The 21,131-nt window shown below is 45.0% G+C and overlaps 1 long non-coding RNA gene across 1 annotated transcript in view; it reads right to left on the reverse strand.

Moving 5' to 3' along the window:
* The window catches only part of LOC139059890 (uncharacterized), a 40,038-nt gene extending 19,386 nt beyond the window's left edge, over positions 1-20,652 (reverse strand). Inside the window, exon 1 of the long non-coding RNA XR_011514479.1 lies at positions 20,518-20,652. This is a non-coding gene — a long non-coding RNA (uncharacterized lncRNA). The remainder of the gene's footprint in view (positions 1-20,517) is intronic.
* Between the last annotated feature and the right edge of the window lie 479 nt (positions 20,653-21,131).

Below are 21,131 nucleotides of genomic sequence, written 5' to 3' on the forward strand. Positions count from 1 at the left end.
ATACATACATACATACATACATACATGGGCATGGCGGCAACTCAATGATGCAGTAGGCTAATCTCCTTCTGTACTTCACGCAGATGAGCAGGTGTTATGGAAAATGTTGTCGCGCTAACGACCCATTTTTGATTCTGCTGCCGTGTCCAATGCTCATGTAAGCAAACTTGTAGACTCTGGGGAAGATTTGCTCCTACTCTCTGGAGATGTGAAAACCAACCCCGGTCCTGTACTCAACCAGTTCACAAGGCAGATGCAAAGTATTGCAAATTATTTAAAAGAAATAAAAGAAAAGCGGCTAGCTGCTATCGGTTTGAAACTAGCTAACATGAGCCTCCTCGCCAATAAGATAGCAAGCTGTGTAACTGAAATAACTAACCCTGAGAAAACGCTAGACACACTCGAACTTAAGATCGAGGATCATGAGAATTGATCTAGGCGAAACAACCTAATTATATATGGTGTACTGGAAAGCGATAAAAAAACTGTAGCACTTGGACAAAACAGTAAATGACAATATTATTGGAACTACAACCGGTGACCGAGCCGGTGACCATAGAAAGAATACATAGATTAGGGAAGCCTAAAGGTAACAAAAGAAGAACAATAATCCTACGGCTAGCTGATCATCGAGACAATTTAGCGGTTTTGCAGAACTACTACAAGCTGAAAGGGAGTTGTTACTCTGTAAGTGAAGACTTGTCAGTTTGAATTCCTAACATACGGAGGAAACTGTACAACTACGACAAAACAAGAGACGAAGCTGGTGAAAAAGTGACCCTAGGTTATGACAACCTTCTGATTAATGGTGAAATGTTTTTCTGGGTTGATGGAAAGAATCAAGTGGTTACCGGCAGCCACAAAGCTAACGCCTCTGCGAAAGAAAACAAAACGGAAAGGCGAGCCGTCGAGACTGCGGCCCCGTCCAAAATACAAGTAACTTTTATAAATCTAAATTCGCGTAGTCTTCAAAAAAATCACATTTGCTTCAATCTTCATTAGTAGAACTAGAACCCGACTTCCCAGCAATCGCGGAAACCTGGCTAATGAGTGACATTCATAACCAGGAAATAGGTAGCCCCCACTAAGCGGTAATTTGGAAAGACCGGCCCACAGTAAGTGGCGGTGTGACTACTTTAATAAGCAAAAAGCTATCTTTCAAAGTTCTTCCAGATGTTAAAGGCATAGAGGCAGTATTTTGCAAACTGCTGGTGGGCTCCCAAGCTATCACTGTGGGCAGTGCATATCGCAGCCCATCGGCTTCCATTGACACCACAACTTCACTTTGTAAATATATGCAAAATACCAGACTAATTCTTCTTGGTGATATCAACATGCCAGAAATATATTGGAAGTGCATGCGTTTCAAGTGCGCTAATTCTCATGTAATTTTTGATTTATTGCTCAATTTGAACTTGCATCAACCCACGCGAGTGCATGCATTATCGTCCAACATTCTTGTTTTAACTTTTCTAAGCGATCATTTCCCGCATGATAGTATTAAATGGAAATTATTCCGGACATCTCGAGCCATCAGTTCATCCTCTGCACTGTAATTGTGAATGAAGCGGGATTTCATCAGCAGTCATCGCTTTTCTTTATCCTTGTTCCAGCCATGTTGATGTGAAAAGCATAACCGACTGCCTTTCTTTTTACTATTATTCCTTCGTAGAGCTTTCAGATAACTTATCCGCTCATATCGATACGCTGTGGAGTAGGTTTACAGACATCGTGACATCATGCATAAAAACTACTTACCGAGCAAGAGAAAAAAAAAACAAGTAGATTAAACCTCTTGATCACGCGTGAAGTAGTACATGCGAAGCAAAAGGTAAACCGATTAAGAATAAAAGCTGAATACGAAACCAACAAGCCTAGCTAGAAATGAGCTTGCAGTATCCGTTAATAATATGAGGTGTAAACCAAGATGTGCTAAAAACAATTACTTGGGAAAGATTATTTCGGTTTTTTTTTAAATGCCCCAAATAAATTTTGAAGCTATCTGATTTAAAAAAAAAAAGTGATGAGCACGCGCATTTATCCGAAAACGACAACGCTGCTGTTAACTCCTCTAACGATTACTTCCAATAAGTTTTTACCATAGGGGATGGAAAGATACCATCCATGGAACCTTCCGACCGTACACAAATAAAACCACTGAAAGTTACCGAGCAAGGATGTCTAACCTTTTATTAAACACAGATACACAAAATGGCATGGATGGGTCCTGTCAACTTGCCAAGCATATTTATTAAGAGGTATGCGTAGTCAGTAGCTAAATACTTATGCATAATATTTAACAAGTCACTAAAATCTTGCACGGTTCACACAGACTTGAAGACAGGCAAAATAATACCCATACATAAATCAGACAGCAAAACAGCGGTCTCAAATTACAGACCAATATCACTGACTAGCTCTACGTGTAAATTACTAGAACACGTGATATTAAAACACAAAGCTGTATATCTGGAACAACAACATATCATGCCTCCTAGAAATCATTGTTTCCGTAAGGGTATTTGAACAACTAGTAAACTTTTAGAATAATTACATGATGCAGCCCAGGCATTTACAACCACAACCAAACTGATCCCATTTTCATAGATATTTCTAAAGCGCTCGACCACGTTTCACAGTAAAAAAAATAATAATAAACATATTAGAGATAACATTTGGAGATTCTCTCATAGTTCACTGAATTAAAGGCTACTTGAGCAACCGCTCACATTAACTACAAATACGGCGCGCTGCCTCTACAATAACTTCAGGCGCATCAGACTTACCGCAGGGTAGCCCCAGTCTTATTCACAGTATTTATTAATGACTTGCCTCTCTCAACAAAGTAAAGCTCAGGTTCCTGGCTTACCATAGTGTTATTTACCGGAAAATTTATACTCTTGCAGATAACGTAATCTTCAATAGCGCGATAGAGGCTGTCCACAAGTGGTGTAAAAACTGGCAAGTTTCTCTGAATGTTGGTAAATGTGTTTCCTTGGTAATAACCCGAAGAAGCAGAAGTCTAACTTTTCTTACACTGTTGACAACTGTCCTCTGACTAAATTAAATGATCACAAACACTTAAGAAAAACAACTTCAAGTGATCTCAGATGGAAGACTTACACTTAGGACATTACTAGCACAACCCTGAAGCGACTGTACTCAAAAGACCTCTCAAACTAGCACCGTCAAATACCAAAGTAATAGCTTATACAACACTTGTCCGATTTATACTAGAATGTGCTAGCACTTTCTCGTTACCTTTTACCCAGCAACAGGTGAGCAAAATACAGCCAGTACAAAGAAAACCAATAAGGTTTATTTTCACTAAGTGTAGACTTACAGACTCACCAACTCAACTACCTAATAATGCTGCTATATTACACTACAAAACTGAACCAAACTAGCATGGCTAAAGCTGATGTTCCAGTTTCTACACATGATAAAAACCAACACCCCAAGAATTATTCCTTGCTCAAATGGAAGACCATGTCGTCATACGCACGCCCACACACTAACCCAATACTATTTCAATACAAATTACTTCAAATACTCATTTTTTCCTATAGCAAATAAAGACGGCAACTCACTGAAACCCGCTGTAGCTAACGAATCGTCAATAAACATGTTTATCAGCATGATTCACAATGAATCGCTTGCTTGCCAAGTAGCATTATCTTCGCAGTAGAAACATTAAACTTACTGAGTGTCTTGCCTATGTCACTGTTACAAACGTATTGTTTTTCTTTTTCTTCTATGCAGATGATATAACCAAACATTACAGAGGTAGCTCGATTTGTTTCGCTTGTACTAGTGTGCACCTCATTCTGTCGGTAAAGTTCACTGACCTATATTTACGTTATATATTATTTTGCTATAACTGGGTGCTTTTTTCATCTTAAGCACTGCTGTCTCACAACACTATGGAATGGGGCCACGCAGCCAGGCTACGTAACGCAGCATATTGATTTAGGCTTGTTGGTTTACAATATCCTCACAACGCGATACATAGGACGAGACAGGAGACGACGCCCATGTCTGTTAGAATGACATGATGCCACATTCTTAAAAAATATTATACCTTTTGGGCTTATCTTGTCCCGTAAGAATATTCGTCATCTGCCTCACTTGAGTAGTGGCCATATTTTGTGTATTTCGACACAAACTTCAGCAAATTACGGCGGTGCAATATATTAAAGGAAAAGCCTAAATCGTTGTAAGTGCCACAATCGAGGACATGAGAAAAACACATGCGAGCAATCAGTGGGAAGCGATATTAATATGGTCTCCTCAGGAATTTCACGCTGTTGAAATTGAAGCTTACAAAGTTAAACAGTTTACTCCATAAATGCTCTTGAGCAAAGTCCGTAATAAAGCTTAGAGATATAGTAAATACTTAACAGTTTTCACCAGAATAATATCCAGCATACTATTTACATTCAAGCAGCTTTTCAACTGCAAGAAATATAAACAGTTTCTACTGTGATGAAGATTGGGTTAGTTAAAGCAATTCATGCAAGCGCAAAACTGTGCGAATTCTTCCCGATCGCGCATTCCAATTTAGATTGTACTTCGACGCTTTCTTTGCGCTTTCCTATTTTCGTAAATATTCTAGTTTGAAATTGCTCCCAATTTTATGCCCTAGTATTGGTCTAATACAGGTTAAGTACACGACTAGCTTAAAATTAGAATGCTCGCTTTATACCTCTGCCACACGAGCACGCAAAACCTCTCTTACATAAGCCGTGTTTTACCAAGTTTAAAGAATCATTATTCACGAGCTGAACACGTCTTACGAAAAACGTGGAACTAGCGCAAGGAAGAAAATCAGCCAAAATAAGCTGATTTATCTCAAAACATCCAGTGAGAACTGTTGTATATGCTGCCATCGAGTGAAAGCAGGGAAACGTAGTTCCCCGAGACAGCGCCTGGTCGGCGATCTGGCAGCGCGTGCTCTTCTTCTTGAGACAGAACACGTCTGGGAGACTATTAAATGTGTGCGTATGTGAGTCCTCGTCTGGCCGTCTCGCTCTTCTTTTCAGGCGACAACACGGTGTCAGAAAAACAGGTTGTGCTGGCGGACATCGACTCCTAGACCTCCTCCGCGCGAGGGACGATTCCAACAACGAAACGGCGGTGAGCTGTTCCCTATACGCACATCTCAGAACTCAAGCAACGCCATCCCTTAACGTTCCAGACCATGGCGTCATTCGTAATTCTACCACCGGACGCCTTCAAGTTTTCGTCGCCGAACGAGCGGCTGAAGTGGAGACAATGATTTGAACGTTTCCGAGCATATTGAGGGATGGGCGTTAAGTACGAGAAGCAGAAAGTAGACGCGGTGCTCTGCATCATGGGTGAGCGATCCGAGGAAATCTATGCTACATTTGCTCTCTCTGGAGAGAGCTTCAAATTTCGACAAATACTTTATCCCGCGACGCCACGTAATCTCTGAACGAGCCAGATTCAACACCAGAGTGCAACAAGACGGTGAGTCGGCCGAAGATTTCGTTGCTGCGCTTCACAGACTTTCCTATGACTGCGAGTTCGGCTCTCTTCAGGAAGAGTTCGTGCGCGACCGCCTCGTAGTTGAGTTAAACGATAAGCAGCTATCCGCAAGGCTACAGCTCGACGCAGATGTCTCTCTTCAGAAGGCTGTTGAGTCTGTCCGCCCGATCGAGAGCGTCTGTCAGCAACAAGTGGAGCTCCGCCAGGAAGTGCCATGTGTAAACAAAGTTGCGTCTGCTCCCCAATCTACTTGGGGTACTTCGAAATAGGCAAAAGCGGCCCTTATTCACGTGGGGCAAACAAGCCACCTTCATCCTCCGGTGAAAACAGCACGCAGAAACCATGTCATTGGTGTTGTCAAGAGCGTCACCGTCGTGCTCTGCGTCCAGCATACTCGGAAATCTGCAGTAATTGCTGCAAAAAGTGTCATTACGCTTGCGTATGTATGTCGCGGTGCCTCGATCGTAGCAAAGCGCAACGAGTAATTTTAGAAGCAGCATTCCTCAGAGTAATGAAGATGTCGGATCCTGGAACGTGGGAGGCAACGCTCTTGGTTCAATTCAAGTTCATTTAGTAGATTTCAAAATTAACACTAGCTCCTACAAAACAGTCCTGTCGAAGCAACTATTCCAGACGCTCAGGGATAGAACTTTCTCTCAGCTCTTCCTTGCCAGCTACACGGCTCAGACGGAAAGCTTCTTCTAGCCGCGGGAGGGGAAACTCGAGTACATCTACCGCGAATGTACGACAACTCACGGTGTCTACATCTTAGGTTAGTTCCGCACTCCGTTGCTGGGCAAACCAGCGATCAAAGTACTCCGGAAGGGGACATTTGTAAAAGCCATTGCTGGGAAAGTGAATCCGAAAGAACAATTTCCGGCGTTGTTGCAGGGGCTCAGGAAGCTGCACAAGGAAAACCGAATTCAGCTGCAATTCACTGCTTCTATTTTAACCAGCCACCGCTTGAAATTTAGTCTGTCGTGAACACTTCTAGAAACAGATGTCATACATTTTGCGAGGCGTCACTAGGTTTGTCTGCCACATGGACCACATTTTTATCTGGGGTTCGATTGAGCATGAGCACAATGAGACACTGAGCATTGTGCTGTAGCGAATCGTAAAGACTGCATTGACATTGAAAGAAACCAAATGCTTGCTTTATGTTCGGCGCCTCACGTTTCTCGGATATTGGCCAGGCCAATACGGCATACGACCCGAAGAAAAGAAAGTTGAAGCCATTGTCAAAATGGAGAGCCCAAAAAGCAGGACCGGGCTGCAGAGAATTCTTGGAATGGCAACATACCTCGCGAGATTTGTTCCCGATATCTCTCAAGTCCTGTAGCCACTTAACATTTCGCTGTCAAAGAAGCAAGAGTTTGCTTGGGATGCTCCACAACAGCAGGCTTTCGACAGATGGAAGTCGCTGTTCTCGTCTCGCCCTGTCCTTGGAGTGTACGATCCATCGAGAGAAACGATCATCACTGCAGATGCATCGTCCTGCGGACTTGGTGCAGAAATCCGGCAGGAGCAAACCAATACGGACGGCAAGTTTTCTGTCATCGAGCCTTAACGACCTGCCACCCAGGTTGCAAAGACTAAAGACGATAATCATGCGATACCACGGATATTTATTTGAAAGGCATATGCTGCTTGCATTGTTAGGGAACTTGGCGTAGTTTAGAAGGGCTACCAATTTATGTTTCCATTTGTGGTTGTTTGTATCTAACCGTTATACCACCCAACGGGTTCACTGCGTAGTCCATAGTCATATGGGCACTCAGTCGGGCTGCTGTGCTAAGGGGACAGGGTTTAGAACCAACAGTGGAAACAACTTCGTTGGATGAGTATATGGCAGTGTGTACATACGTGCAAGTTTCAACAAACCTCCTTTACACCGACCATCTATTGCAAGGTGCCCCAGGTCGGCGGGAAAAAAAATTGATACATACATACATGCATGCGTACATATATACAAACACACATGCATGCATACATGCACAGTGAGCTCCTGGAAAGTCCGTGAAGTACCCTAATAACAGTAGCACGCTAAACGGTTTTTCTGACCAGCTCCTGATGATTGCTGAAGTTTACTTATACGCTGTCCTGTAGTGAAATTTGTTAGGTTGCACTGGAGTATGCGAGTCGCCTCAGAGAGCCATCAAGGAAGTTGCGACATTGCTAGGAAGTTGAGACACTGGTCCAAAGTACTCATGTATTTCTGCAGAACACGTTAGTGCGATCTTATAGATACTTCGGTTGCACAGGCAACAAAGGGTTGAGCATTCCGTTTCCCCTCTGTAAATCTAATCTTTTTTCTTGATGACTTTCTAGGGTGCCCAATTTATTGAGTTTAGAAAGTGATGAGAAAACGAGCTCTTACTTGTGTCCATGATATTGGCACGTCTACTTCTTTATCTTTATCGGGTGATCACGTTTCATCGCCTAACAAATGTTATCACACAGCGCAGCATGCGCCTGGATGTATCAGAAATTTCTCGAAAGTTATCGATAATTCTATACTCTCTATGTTGTCAGCAAACCTTGTGCACGCTGATTTATTCGCGTGATGCGAACGGTGGAGGACTTTGTGGAAGACACGTGGGTCACAGCGATTATTCTGGAACGTTCGACGACTGATGTATAAAAGCCGACGCGCTTGACCCACTGATGCGCTTTTCCAAGATCGCCTACTGTGTTGGTCGCTGTCGCCTTCTTTGAGTGTAGCCTGTTTTAGAGGTCACAAGTGAGCCCAATGGAACGGTTAGTTCATCATTTTTAGTTTTGCTGCTTTCTTCTCCGTTCCTGAACGTGAGGGCTTGAGGTCAGAATGCTTCAAACAAACACGTACCCCACGCAGAACAGACTACATCACTACATGACTGACCTATACAAAACATCATATTGCGAAAATTGCCATAGCACACTAGACGTACATCACTTGCTCTGGCCGTGTGGTCGGACCCACGCAAAGAAGGATCAAGACTCTGCCAGGCTACAAGAAGCATTACGCAGCACGGACCTGGCGGAGCAGCTATGGGCCGTCCAGCGAGCCAACGATGCGGCCAGGGAGCTACAACTCCCGGTCCCAACGTGGGAGTAGCCCGCTCTATGGGACCTTGCGTCCCGTAGCTCACAGGACCTCTCATTAAAGTTATTCAATCCAATCCAATTCTCCGTTCCTATAACGCGACATTTGGTGGAGGTGCTAGTGCGTTCATATACCGAGCGCCCCCGCAAAGCCGCGATCCAGGCCCGAAACGGGAAGACAACACCAACGTGGCTGTAGACCAGATAACTATCCGCAGACTAAGAACTGCCCCGGAGCCCGGACTTGTGCCCGATACAACCAGGAAGGCCGTGACCAGCTCAACAACCAGAATGACATCCCCAGCGTCCCTCATCATGTTTCAACAACCCAGGGAGCCCCGTACCTTCCATGGAGCTTCTTCCGAGGAATGCGCAAGCCTGGTTGGAAATCTTCGAAAGTATCTGAACATTCAACAACTGGACCTCTGAGGATAAGCTACACCATGCTTATTTCTCCTTCGTAGATGCCGAGAGGACTTGGTTCGAGTACCATGAGTCCACCCTGACAGCGCAGACCTGTCCAGGAGTAATTTCCTGAGGACCTTCGTGAGCGTTGTCCAAAAGAAAGTGCCGAAGTTCTGCTTTAAACCCGAGGGCAACTACCGAACGTGACCATTGCCATCTTCACGGAGCACATGACCCGCCTTTTCCGGCAAGCCGACGCAGAAATGTCGAGGAGAAAAAAGTCCACTTCTTCATGCGAGGCGTAAAACAAGAACTTTTGAGTTCTTGTTTTACGTAACAAGAACAAGAACGTAGCTGAGTTCTAGGTAGAGGCAACAGCGATTGAGAAAACTCTGGAAATTCGCACTAGGCAATGTAACCTCCAAGTGCTCACGCCAGATTGCTAAAGAACCGAGGCATTGGGCTCCATTCATCTCCAAGAGAACATCAGGCCCATTTTCCGTGAGGGACTGTGAAAGATGCTTTCTTCGTCGCAACCTCAGGCATGCTCGGTGACTGACATGGTCAAGAACGAAAATCAACGGTCACTGGGCGTTTCCGAAGTGCAGCCAGAATTGTGGCGTCACGTAACGGAAAAAATGACCTGCTGCACCGACGCCCATCGTCAAGGTCCCACTCCATACCACGCTAGGGCCCTGTAAACCCCGCAATTCCTCAGTGTAGCCCACGACTAGCATCCCGTTTATCGTCGCGCGGCCGGAACCTGCCTCCATAACCCCAGCCATATACTTTCCCAGCCCGGGGCTGGTCTGCGTGTCCATATCAGGAAAACTAAAGGCAGGAACCGATGGAGGTGCTGTTGTTGTTCGTTGAACTGACGAAGATATTCTGTCACAGTAGAAGGCGCCGTAAAGACGATCTTGACGACGTATCAAGGAGACACCGCCATCCCCACGAAGTCTAGCAGCAAACAATAGGCCGATAAAAAAAGACTTGACGTTTCCACGTTGCTGCCACATGTCTACACGACGCGGCTGGGATCCGACGAAGTGACCTTAGTGCAAGGCAACACAAAGAGCCACCGAGCTGGGCATGCGTCTCGCTGACCATGCAGTCACTTCCTCAGTAGACACAGGAACCGACTACTCTGTGATGAATGGACCTCTGGCCACCCACTTGAAAGACATTAAGACTGCCTTATAAGGCGCTAAAATCTGGACAGATGGAGGACAGCTAAGATCGCCTACTGGAAGCTACACAGCCAGAAATAATGCTCATGACTGGACCTCCACTACCACATTCGTTATCCTCCAACGGTGTTCACGAGAAGTAATTCTCGTCATGGGCTTCCTGAACCAGCACCTCGCAATCATCGAGTTGAAGCCAAAAGTCGATAACGCTGTGGCTGACATGGTTAAGATCTTTCCCAAGAAGACCCACACTTCGACATAAATCCAAGTCTCCCATGAATAAGCAGCAATAGCTCAGATGTCGGCTCCGACGATACAGACTTCTTTAAACGTCATCGATGATTCGACACACAGCGGTCGCAAGACATCGCGCAAAGCCGCACAGCGCGCTTGACCACTCCTCCAGAACACTTACCGAGCTTCAACGTGAGAACCTGAAGCTATAAGGCCACAGTTAGACGAACTGCTAAGCACGACATCATCCGGTCGTAGAAAATCCCGTGGGCATCTCCTGTTGTCTTGGTTAAGAAAAGGGATGAAACCTACCATACTGCATGGATTATTTTCGTCTGAACAAGATAACGAAGGGGGTATACCCCATCCCAAGAATAGACGACACATTGTATCGGCTTTGCAACGCAATATTGTCGATGGATCTCAAGATTGGCAAGTGGCGAATAAAAATCTACGAGAGAGATCGAGAAAAAACCACCTTCATCACGACAAACGGGCTCTATGACTTTAAGGTCATGCCATTCGGTCTGTGCTCGGCGCATGCAACGTTCCAGTGCGTGATTGACACTGGTGTTAGCAGGATTGAAGTGGCAGGCCTGTCTTGTACACGTGAACGATGTCATCACCTTCCCCAGGAATTTCGACGATCACCTTAGGTGGTTTGCGGCATACTAGTAGTCATTAAGTCATGGGGGCTCACTCGGAAGCGACAAAAGTGCCGCTTCCCTTACGATCAGCATCAGTTCCTGGCCAATGTCATCATCAAGTCGAGAACCCGCCCTGACATGCAGAAGACAGGTGCCGCAACAAAGTTCCAGGGTCCCATCGACAAGAAGGCAGTTCGTAGGCTACTTGGCATGTGTGGGCACTGCAGGCACATATGCCAGGCAATGCGCACCACTGGTACGCAGTGGTGCGAAATGTATTTCGGAGGCCACAACCAGGTTTCGCAGTGGCTCCGTCAGATGGCGCCAAGTGTTTATGAGAAAGCACGAAAGAGGATTCGCGCTGCGTTCACGCCCCCCAAATAACGGATTTCGATGGTGGCTATACCGTGTGTGTTAACATTGATTGAATGCTGAACGCAGTACCGTTGACAGTCATTGTGAGATTGGTTCTGCCGTTTAAAGCGCATTATCATTTAGGCGCCCGTTCATGCGCTGAGCATGGGCATGCCTCACCGTCCTTCCTTGGCGTAACCGAGCAAACCGGCACAACCAGGATTGACGGCTCCCATCACACGCCTTCGCTCGCACGTATAGCTTAGGGCGCGCGTTGACGGAATTAGCGCCCTTGGACTACAGAGAACCTCATGGCGGCGGCGCCGCCGATTGGGACACCGAGGGCGGAAATGGGCTTGGAGTGTCCATATAGTTGCTATCGCAATAACATATTTGCAAAGCTCAATTATTTAGACTTCTGTAAAACAGCTAAGTTGGTCAGTAATTGTTTTGCATTTCGCGCATGTGTACACAACATACCATTTTTTTACGTTTAAATAGAAAAATCGTAATAATCAGGTACAAAAATATATGCTTTAAAAACCTGTTAGGCTCTTTCAAACTTGGAACATTCTTGAAGTGTGTGGAAGACACTTTCGACGTTGTTATAAGGTTTCCTAAAGCTAACAATTTAGCGCGCGCTTAGAAATTAAGCTTACTTCCATTTCTGATAAAATTTGCTATGTAAATATATCGCCGAAGTAAATAAATATTCAGGAAAATATTACGCCAGCCTTCTCAACCAGCGCAGATAGAAATAAGGGAGCTGAAAAGCAGGACACAGAGCAAGGCTCTTTAGCTCTAGGCAAAAAAATAATATCACAGTCCAAGATATCTGTTCCCGAAACGAAGCACAACAAAAGTATTGCATGCGTAACTCTGGTGTATCGAAACTGGTGGGTACTTACGTCACGAAAGACTTTGGGAAATCGTAATTATGATTATGACGCTACTATAACTTTGAACACACAGAAACTAACGATTTCTAGAACACTCTGGCATGCTCAACATTTCTCGAGTTTTCGTCACATACTTACAAAGTTGGTTACTGTATTGCTAGAAATAAATCCACCACCCAGGGAGTGAGTGAATCTATCTCTGGCAGCCCTGCAGCCCAAAAATCTAACCATGGACCAACGGTTGCAGGCATTCCACTTTGCGTTCAAAAGTCGATCTTAGAAACATCTGGAGCGGGTGTAACGTGCCACTTTCTCCCATTCATTCCTCGCCACAGGGAGCTCTGCGAAGCGCTGTGTTGTAGTACATTGGCTTCTGGATGGGCTCATGCTTTCTTTTTGATGCCGCTAAAGTTGGTGCGGCCAGCCTATAGTGCTGTCGCATTCAAATAACTATGAAAAGTGTAGTAAACGTTGAGAAAAAAACGACAACTTGCCTCCGATAGACGCCGGCACTACACCGTCAGCAAACAGCCCGTCGTTTTCTTTTCTTTAAACAGCAGTTCGTATGCCAGAGTGCATTTTTTATATTTCATTTGTACTAAACAAACAATGAAGTGCAAGGCTTCTCCAAACACAGCAAAGGCAGCCTGACAGGTATGAAATATTCAACCGTAGGCGTCACGGATATTATAATCGTGCAATCTGCAACCTAGCTAATAAATTGTCGCATCGTAACATCAAGTGTGACAGTCGAGAAACTCGCTGCGCTATGTGCGATCAGAATAAACCAGATCAAGGTAGTAATTGATAAAATGATGCTGCACGCATCTGAACCATCGACGTAGTGGTGTCAAGGAATGAAAGAAGGCATATCTCGCACACTAGCGTTGAGGATTGGGCGAGTTGGTATTGCATTGTGAAACTGGTACAGCGCAACACGGCAAAGAAGAAGCCCTGCATGTCAGGTCGATCGACTTTTGTGTGCTGGATACCTGGCTACACAACTGTCACCTATAGCAGAAAAGCTACTAAAGTAGATAAACAAAGAGAGTAACACAGTAGCTCAACAAAAAACATTCAAGCAAGGAGGATAGTAGTCATACCATATTTTCATCAATCAATCAATCAATCAATCAATCAATCAATCAATCAATCAATCAATCAATCAATCAATCAATCAATCAATCAATCAATGAATTTTATTATTATTACACAATACAATTACAAAGAAAATGTAATACAGAAGGAGGTCCCAAAGTAAAAACTGTCAAGGGGGACCTCCTGTTACAACATGCACAAAATATGTAATATAGGATTAGCAACGAGGGTATGAACAGCGTGAAAATACAATCAACATATTAGAAGAAAAAGCTGAAACATCGGGTAGTTGAAGATTATACAAAAATTAGCAAGAATAATTCCATATTGAAATACACTTGAAGGTACTATCATCACAGTAACTGAATAGAAGTATAATGATTATGAACAAAAGTGGGCAATCCAACAGTGCAACAAAATTAATTTACAAACGACTGATAATCTATCAACATAAATCGAGAAAAATAATGAAACATGGCTACACAGTAATAAATGTATACACACACGCACACATAGATACACACCTATATATAGACACACATATAAAAGTATGTACACTTGTCGAATAATCAGGTAAGGTATGTTGTTAATAAGAACTGTTTTAGAAGCCGCCGGAAACAGTGTAATGAAGAGCATGATTTAATATTTGATGGCAGTGAAGTCCAAAATGAAATTGCGGAAAAGAAGGCTGTCATTTTACCGTAGTTAGTGTTGGCTTTAGGAAGCAAAAGATTATTATTTTCAGAAAACCGCGTGTTATTTGTATTGAAAAGTTGCGTTGAGGGAAGTAACTCAGCTGGAATGTCACTGTTTCTACTTCTATACAATATAAGACATAGTTTCAGTTGAAATGTGCAAGTTAAGGGTAGAATCTCAAGAGTGCGAAAAATTATTTGGACCGCCCGGTTCTGAAGGTGAATGAGGGTTGTCAGATGTGCAGGATATGTGTTGCCCCATGATGAAATGCAGTAAGTAAGGTGACTGTTAATGAAAGCGTAGTAAAGTTATTTTAGTATATATTGCTGAAAACAGCGTCTTGTTCGAATGAGCACGCGGATGCCGAAAGCAGTCTTCTTAGTGACAGAGTTTACGTGAATGTTATATTTAAGTTGGGGGTCTAATGTAACACCAAGGAAAGTTACAAAATTAGATGGGGTAATGACGTAGTTATCAATGTATAGCTCAGGGGTTCTTGTAGGCGTGTTTTGGGACGAGTGAAATAACATAAACTTTGTTTTAAGAGGGTTTACGTTTAGCAAGTTATTTTTACACCAAGACACAAGATTCGTGACATCGGTGTTTAACTTTCTGAGTAGACTGTTAATGTCTTTATCACTAGTGAATATCGTTGTATCGTCAGCATAGAGGATGCACTCAGAACTGTTAAGCGATGATGGTAAGTCATTAATGTAAATGAGGAATAGCAGAGGACCCAAAATTGATCCTTGTGGAACGCCCTGGTTCGTTGTTATTGGGGTGGATAAAACGCTTCCATATCTAACAACCTGGGTTCTATTAGTAAGGTAGCTTTGCAAAATAGCTAAAGCAGGTCCACAAATTCCAAATGATTCAATTTTAGCGTACAAAATGGAGTGGTTAATAGTGTCAAAAGCTTTAGTTAAATCAACAAATACCGCTCCCGCCCATAGCCCATTGTCGATAAACTGCTTTAGGCGGTCAGTTAGTTTTATCAGTGCTAATTCAGTTGATAAGTTAGCACCAAAACCAATCTGCTTAGAAGTGAAAAGGTTAAATTTTGTTAGGTAGTTCGTTAGGCGATTTACAAGGAGCTTCTCAATTACTTTACTAAAAAATGGCAGTATCGTTATAGGGCGATAATTAGAAAAGATATTTCGATCACCTTTTTTAAATACTGGAGTTGGAAAAACGCCGGTACGAAATGCAGTGCTAATAATATCAGAGAGGACAAAAGATAACTCACGAGCAACAAGTTTGATTTTTGATGGATGAATTGAATCTAGGCCACAGCCTGTTGTCTTGAGCCCTATTATAGTGCGATGAACTTCATTTGGCGATGTGGGTTTTAAGAAAAAGGAGTGAGGCACGCGGGGCAACTTGGGCAAGTTAGGGACACCGGCTGCAGAGCTCTTGAAAAATGATTCATAAAATGAATTTGCGACATCTATAGGATCAGTTAGAGTGCTGGTGCCGTCAGTAAACCCTGTCACAGGTGTGTCTTGTTGATTAAGATTTAAAAATTCTTTAATTACATTCCAATTCTTTCTCCAGTCATTCCCATTTTCGAGCACTTTATTTTCATAGTAGGTTCTCTTAGCCTATTTAAGTAAGACGGTGAGAGTTTGTGAATATAATTTGAATCGAGCCTTAAGGGCTAGGTTAAATGGTTGGAGTTTTAATTTTTTGAAGAGGTTATCTTTTTTATTTATAGAGCGCAGTAGTCCTCTAGTGATCCACGGATGCCTGGGGGTGGAATACCAACGTGATGTGGAGGATAAAGACGTACAAGTATTTATAATATCTGTTAGTTTCTCATTTAAAGTGCTGAATGCTTTGTTAACACAAGATTCCTCGGATAATAGGCCCCAGTCAGAGCCGGACACCAAATCCACAAATTTTCCTGAATCAAAAGAACTCTTAATCACCATTTTATTTTTATAAGTAGTTTGAGTATTTAATAAGAGAAAAATTGGATAATGGTCGGTCAGATTAAAATGGACCACACCAGCTTTTTGATTAGTCATGATATTACTGAGTGCATGGTCAATAAGCGTATTTTGACAGGAAGAAGCACATCGTGTTGGAGAATCTAGCAAAGATTCCAAACCATGTCCAATGAAGCACTTGGTGTACTGGACACAAGAACTATCGTTAATATTTGTAATGTTAATGTTAATGTCGCCGACAATGATTGCATTATAATTTTTTGGTAATGAACGAGTTTAATAAACTATGAAGTTCACCACAAAAATCATCGTAAGATGACGATGGGGAACGGTAAATTGAACCAATGATAGTTTTTTTGTTGGTTGGTAGAAAGTGATTGTCAAATTCAAGCCAAACTGATTCGCATTTGGCCATGGAAAATGAGATATCTGCACGCCGTTTATAAGATAATGTGTTGGAAATAAATATTCCCGCCATCAGCCAGACGATGAAAATATTCCGAATGATAGCCCGGTATGGAAAATGAGGTATCGTCAGCTGCAGATAGCCACGTTTCCGATAGACATATGAGCGAAAAGTGGTGATTGGTTAATGTTGTGTCTTCGTCACGATAGTTGTGCGCATGCGCAGTGTACTTCTGCTCCATCTTTCCACTCCCACTTCCCTTCCCACTTCAGGGGATAAATGCTATCGCATGCCCCGAAATAAACGCCTTCTATGTTCGAGCGGTCTGTGCCTCGTAACTATTCGGGCCGCATGCCGTGGCTATGCTACAGTGGCGACGAGCCAGGGTACCCCCCATTCGGTGAAAGAAGACCCGGAATCGGCAACCGCGAAGGAAGCCTCGCCGACGACAAGCATGGCTCATCATATGCTCCCTGCATTCAACGAAGATACAGAGAAGTGGAAGCCGTATCTCATTAAGGCAGATGCCTACTTTGAAGCTAACGGAATCACCGATTCAGCCAAAAAGAGAGCACTTCTCGTGGCAGCATTGAGCACGCAAACCGTGCAAGTATTAGCCGGCAGGGTCGCACCGCGAGCCCCAAACGCGTTGAGCTTCGAGCAAGTTGTCAATGTGGTAAACGAGTACTATGATCCGAAGCGACATGAAATAACGGAAAGTTTCAAGTTCTTTAACCGCTGCCAGATGGAAGGAGAATCTGTCACGCAGTTTCTGGTGGAAATACGCCGCATAGCCGATAACTGCAATTTTGGCAACGCCCTGGAGCGGATGCTCAGGGATCGTATTGTATGCGGTGTGCGGTCAAAGGCCCTACAGAAGCAATTACTGGCAAAGGCCGACCTCACGTTAGCGGAGGCTGAAGCGCTCGCAATTTCAGATGAAACTGCCGAGAATGATGCTATGATGAATGCAGGCGGCTCGAAAAACGCCCTCCGGGGAAAACAGAAACGCTGAAGAACATCTAGAATGCGGAAGGTGCGGCAGCTCAAAACACGATGATGTCAGTTGCGGATGGGCAAATGCACGTTGCTATCGCCGTGGGCGGCGGGGACACCTTGCTAAGAAATGTCAAAGTCATCCTAACCGCGGAAGGTTAGCTACCAGGGCGATGCACGCAAATACACTGGCTATAACGGAAACAACGCCAAGGGACGAGAGCAGTGATGAAGTCCACCTTTGGAGATTGGTTTCGGAACGTAAAAATTTTATTGAGCCGCCAATCCGCCGCTCATTTACATGGGGCGGCGTTCAAGTAGCCATGGAAGTCGACACCGGGTCACCAGTATGCGTCATTTCTCGGGAGCTGTACATGAAGCATCGAAACCATTGGCCTGCCCTGAAGCCATCACGTGTGAAGTTGTCTTGCTACGCAGGGCGGTTACCGGTGCTGGGCGACCTGACATTACGTGTGGGCTTCAAGGACGTGCTCGTGGACTGTCCCCTCACAGTGCTCGACTGCGAAGGGCCAAGCCTTTGCGGAAGGGACCTGCTTACGCTGCTGGACAAAGCTGGTGCACCGGTGCTACATGTGACACCGGCCTGCGGAGCCACAGAAACGAGCGAAATGGACACCTGCAAGGTTAAGGCCATTTTCACAGACTACCAGGATATCTTTACCACAGAACTCTGTCTAATGAAGGCTCCTCCAGCAAGCCTGCACCTCAAAGATGGAGCAATTCCAAAGTTTTGTAAGGCGAGACCTCTTCCTTATGCTTTACGCGACAAGGTAGCTTTGGAGCTGGACCGACTCGTTTCCCTTGGCATCTTATCGCCAGTCAGCCATTCGGATTGGGCAACGCCCATAGTACCGGTGTTAAAGAAAGATGGCTCGGTGCGGATTTGTGGTGACTTTAAAGTTACATTGAATCCGGTTTGCGCACTCGAACACTATCCTATTCCTGTAATCGAGGATATGTTCGCAGCTTTAAGTGGCGGTGAATGTTTCAGCACCCTCGACTTGCGCGACGCTTACAGTGAGGTGCCTCTAGACGAAGCCGCACGCAAACTTTGCGTAATAAATACGCACAAAGGCTTATTTTGCTATAACCGGCTTCCGTTCGGAATATCGTCAGCACCGTCGATCTTCCAGAGAAAAGTCGACACGATTATCAGTGGCTTACCCGGCGTTCAAGCCTATCTTTATGATGTAATCGTGTCCGAGCAGAAAGGCGATAATGGAGAGCGACTGAAAGCCGTCTTAGAGCGTTTTCGGGATCATGGGGTTAAGTTACGCCATGACAAATGTAAATTTCAACAACCGGCAGTTGTATACCTCGGACATCGCATTGACGGCGAGGGCCTTCATCCACTAGAAAACAACGTGGAAGCTATCATGCGCACACCTTATCCACGGAACGTGACCGCACTACGGGCATTTATCGGAATGTTGACTTTCTATGCGAAATTTTTGCCAAACATGTCAACGTACCTAGCACCGCTGTATCAACTATTGGAAAAGAACGCACGGTGGCAATGGAACGCACCGCAAAAGGCCGCCTTCGATGCAGCTAAAGAAAGTCTGAAAAATGCGCCAATTCTTGTACATTTCGATCCTGCAAAGGAACTCAAGCTAGAGTGCGATGCGTCTTCACTGGGTGTCGGAGCGGTTCTGTTTCACTCGATCAATAACGTAAATAGACCGATAGGTTTTCGCTCAAGAACACTGACCCAAGCAGAGCGGAACTACTCCCAGTTAGAACGCGAAGCGTTGGCTTTGATTTTCGGTGTAACGAAATTCCGGGACTATCTTCTAGGTCGTGAATTTACGTTGGTTACGGATCATCAACCACTCGTCAGCCTGCTGAGACCCGACCGCCTGACGCCGACTATGGCGGCTGCGCGAATTCAACGCTGGGCACTGTACCTCGGAGGCTACAAATACAAGCTTCAGTATGTTCCTGGGAAACAACTACTGAACTCGGATGCCCTCAGCAGACTACCACAGCAGACCACCGGAGACGCAGTTGAAGGTGAGCCCCCGGAGTACGTACTCGCACTCGAAAGCTTAGATGAAGGGGTGGTCTCAACGCGTGAACTGAAGGACCTAACAGCCGTCGACTCGACATTGCGTAAGGTTCAAGATTATGTTTTACACGGTTGGCCAAAAAGCAAGACAAATATAAAGCCCGATTTAGCACCGTATTATGAGCGTAGGCTAGAATTGTCCTTGGCACACGACCTCGTGTACTGGGGAAATCGCGTCGTCATACCAAGTGACGCCAGAGAGCGTTTTCTACAACTTCTTCACGAAACCCACCAAGGATCATCGGCTATGAAAGCTGTGGCACGCTCCCTATTTTGGTGGCCAGGACTTGACCGCGACATAGAGCAGCGTGCGGCCAACTGCAGGAATTGCATAGCAAATTTACCCATGCCACCGGCCGCACCTCCCCTAAACTGGCCGAAGACGGAAGAACGGTGGTCGCGGATTCATATCGACTTCGCAGGACCTGTAACCGGGAAGATGGTCCTAGTTGTAGTGGACGCGCACTCCAAATGGATCGAAGCGATTCCCATGAAGCATGCAAATGCGGAAAGCACAATAAGGGCTCTGAGAAGAATATTTGCCCGTTTTGGTGTGCCACGTACAATAGTATCGGACAACGGCACACAGTTCACGAGTAAGGAATTTGCCACATTTACAGCAAAAAACAACATCACGCATCTGTGCACGGCACCTTTTCATCCACAGTCAAACGGAGCTGCTGAAAGGGCGGTGCGAACGATAAAGGAGGGTATTAAGAAAATGACGGGAGGCGATCTCGACGAAAAATTGGTACGGCTACTATTCAATTATAGACGAACACCTCTGAAGACTGGAAAATCGCCTTCAGAGATGCTCCTCGGGTATCAAATAAGATCGCGTCTAGACACCTGCTTCCCTGTGACTGTTACAGGTCCAACTGAGGAGAGCCACGACTGGACACTGCCGCCAGACAGCAGCGTGTACGTCCGCAATTACGGACAGGGAGAGAAGTGGATACCTGGTCGTGTCAAATCGGTGACCGGAGCACGAATGGTAACCGTAGAGACTCCCACTGCCATTGTCAAGCGCCACGTCGATCAGGTGCGCCGCCGCTCGGATTCATCACCAAGGTTTCCGGATACGACTGCTCGTGGTCCAGGGTCCAACCAGACGCCAGGTCCCAGCACGGCCACCAATGCAACCAGTTCCTTGGAAGCGGCCGCCCCATTTAATTCTCCAGATGCAGGCCAAATTGCGGATGACAGCATTCGACCTCACACCCCTCCTCTCCCAACTAGCTTGAGTCCGGCCGATGCTTCGCAGCAAGTCCTGCGCCGCTCAACGAGGCAGCGCAAGCCAGTGCAACGGTTCCATTTTTGAGGAGAGGGCAGTGTTGTGTCTTCGTCATGATAGTTGTGCGCATGCGCAGTGTACTTCTGCTCCATCTTTCCACTCCCACTTCCCTTCCCACTTCAGGGGATAAATGCTATCGCATGCCCCGAAATAAACGCCTTCTATGTTCGAGCGGTCTGTGCCTCGTAACTGTTCGGGCCGCGTGCCGTGGCTATGCTACAGTTAAAGTAAGAAAGTTAACCATATGATCAAAGTTTTTGGGTAAGCTTCGGACGTTAA

This window comes from Dermacentor albipictus, chromosome 5 (genome assembly GCF_038994185.2).
Source record: "Dermacentor albipictus isolate Rhodes 1998 colony chromosome 5, USDA_Dalb.pri_finalv2, whole genome shotgun sequence".
In the NCBI taxonomy this organism is placed as follows: Eukaryota; Metazoa; Arthropoda; class Arachnida; order Ixodida; family Ixodidae; genus Dermacentor; species Dermacentor albipictus.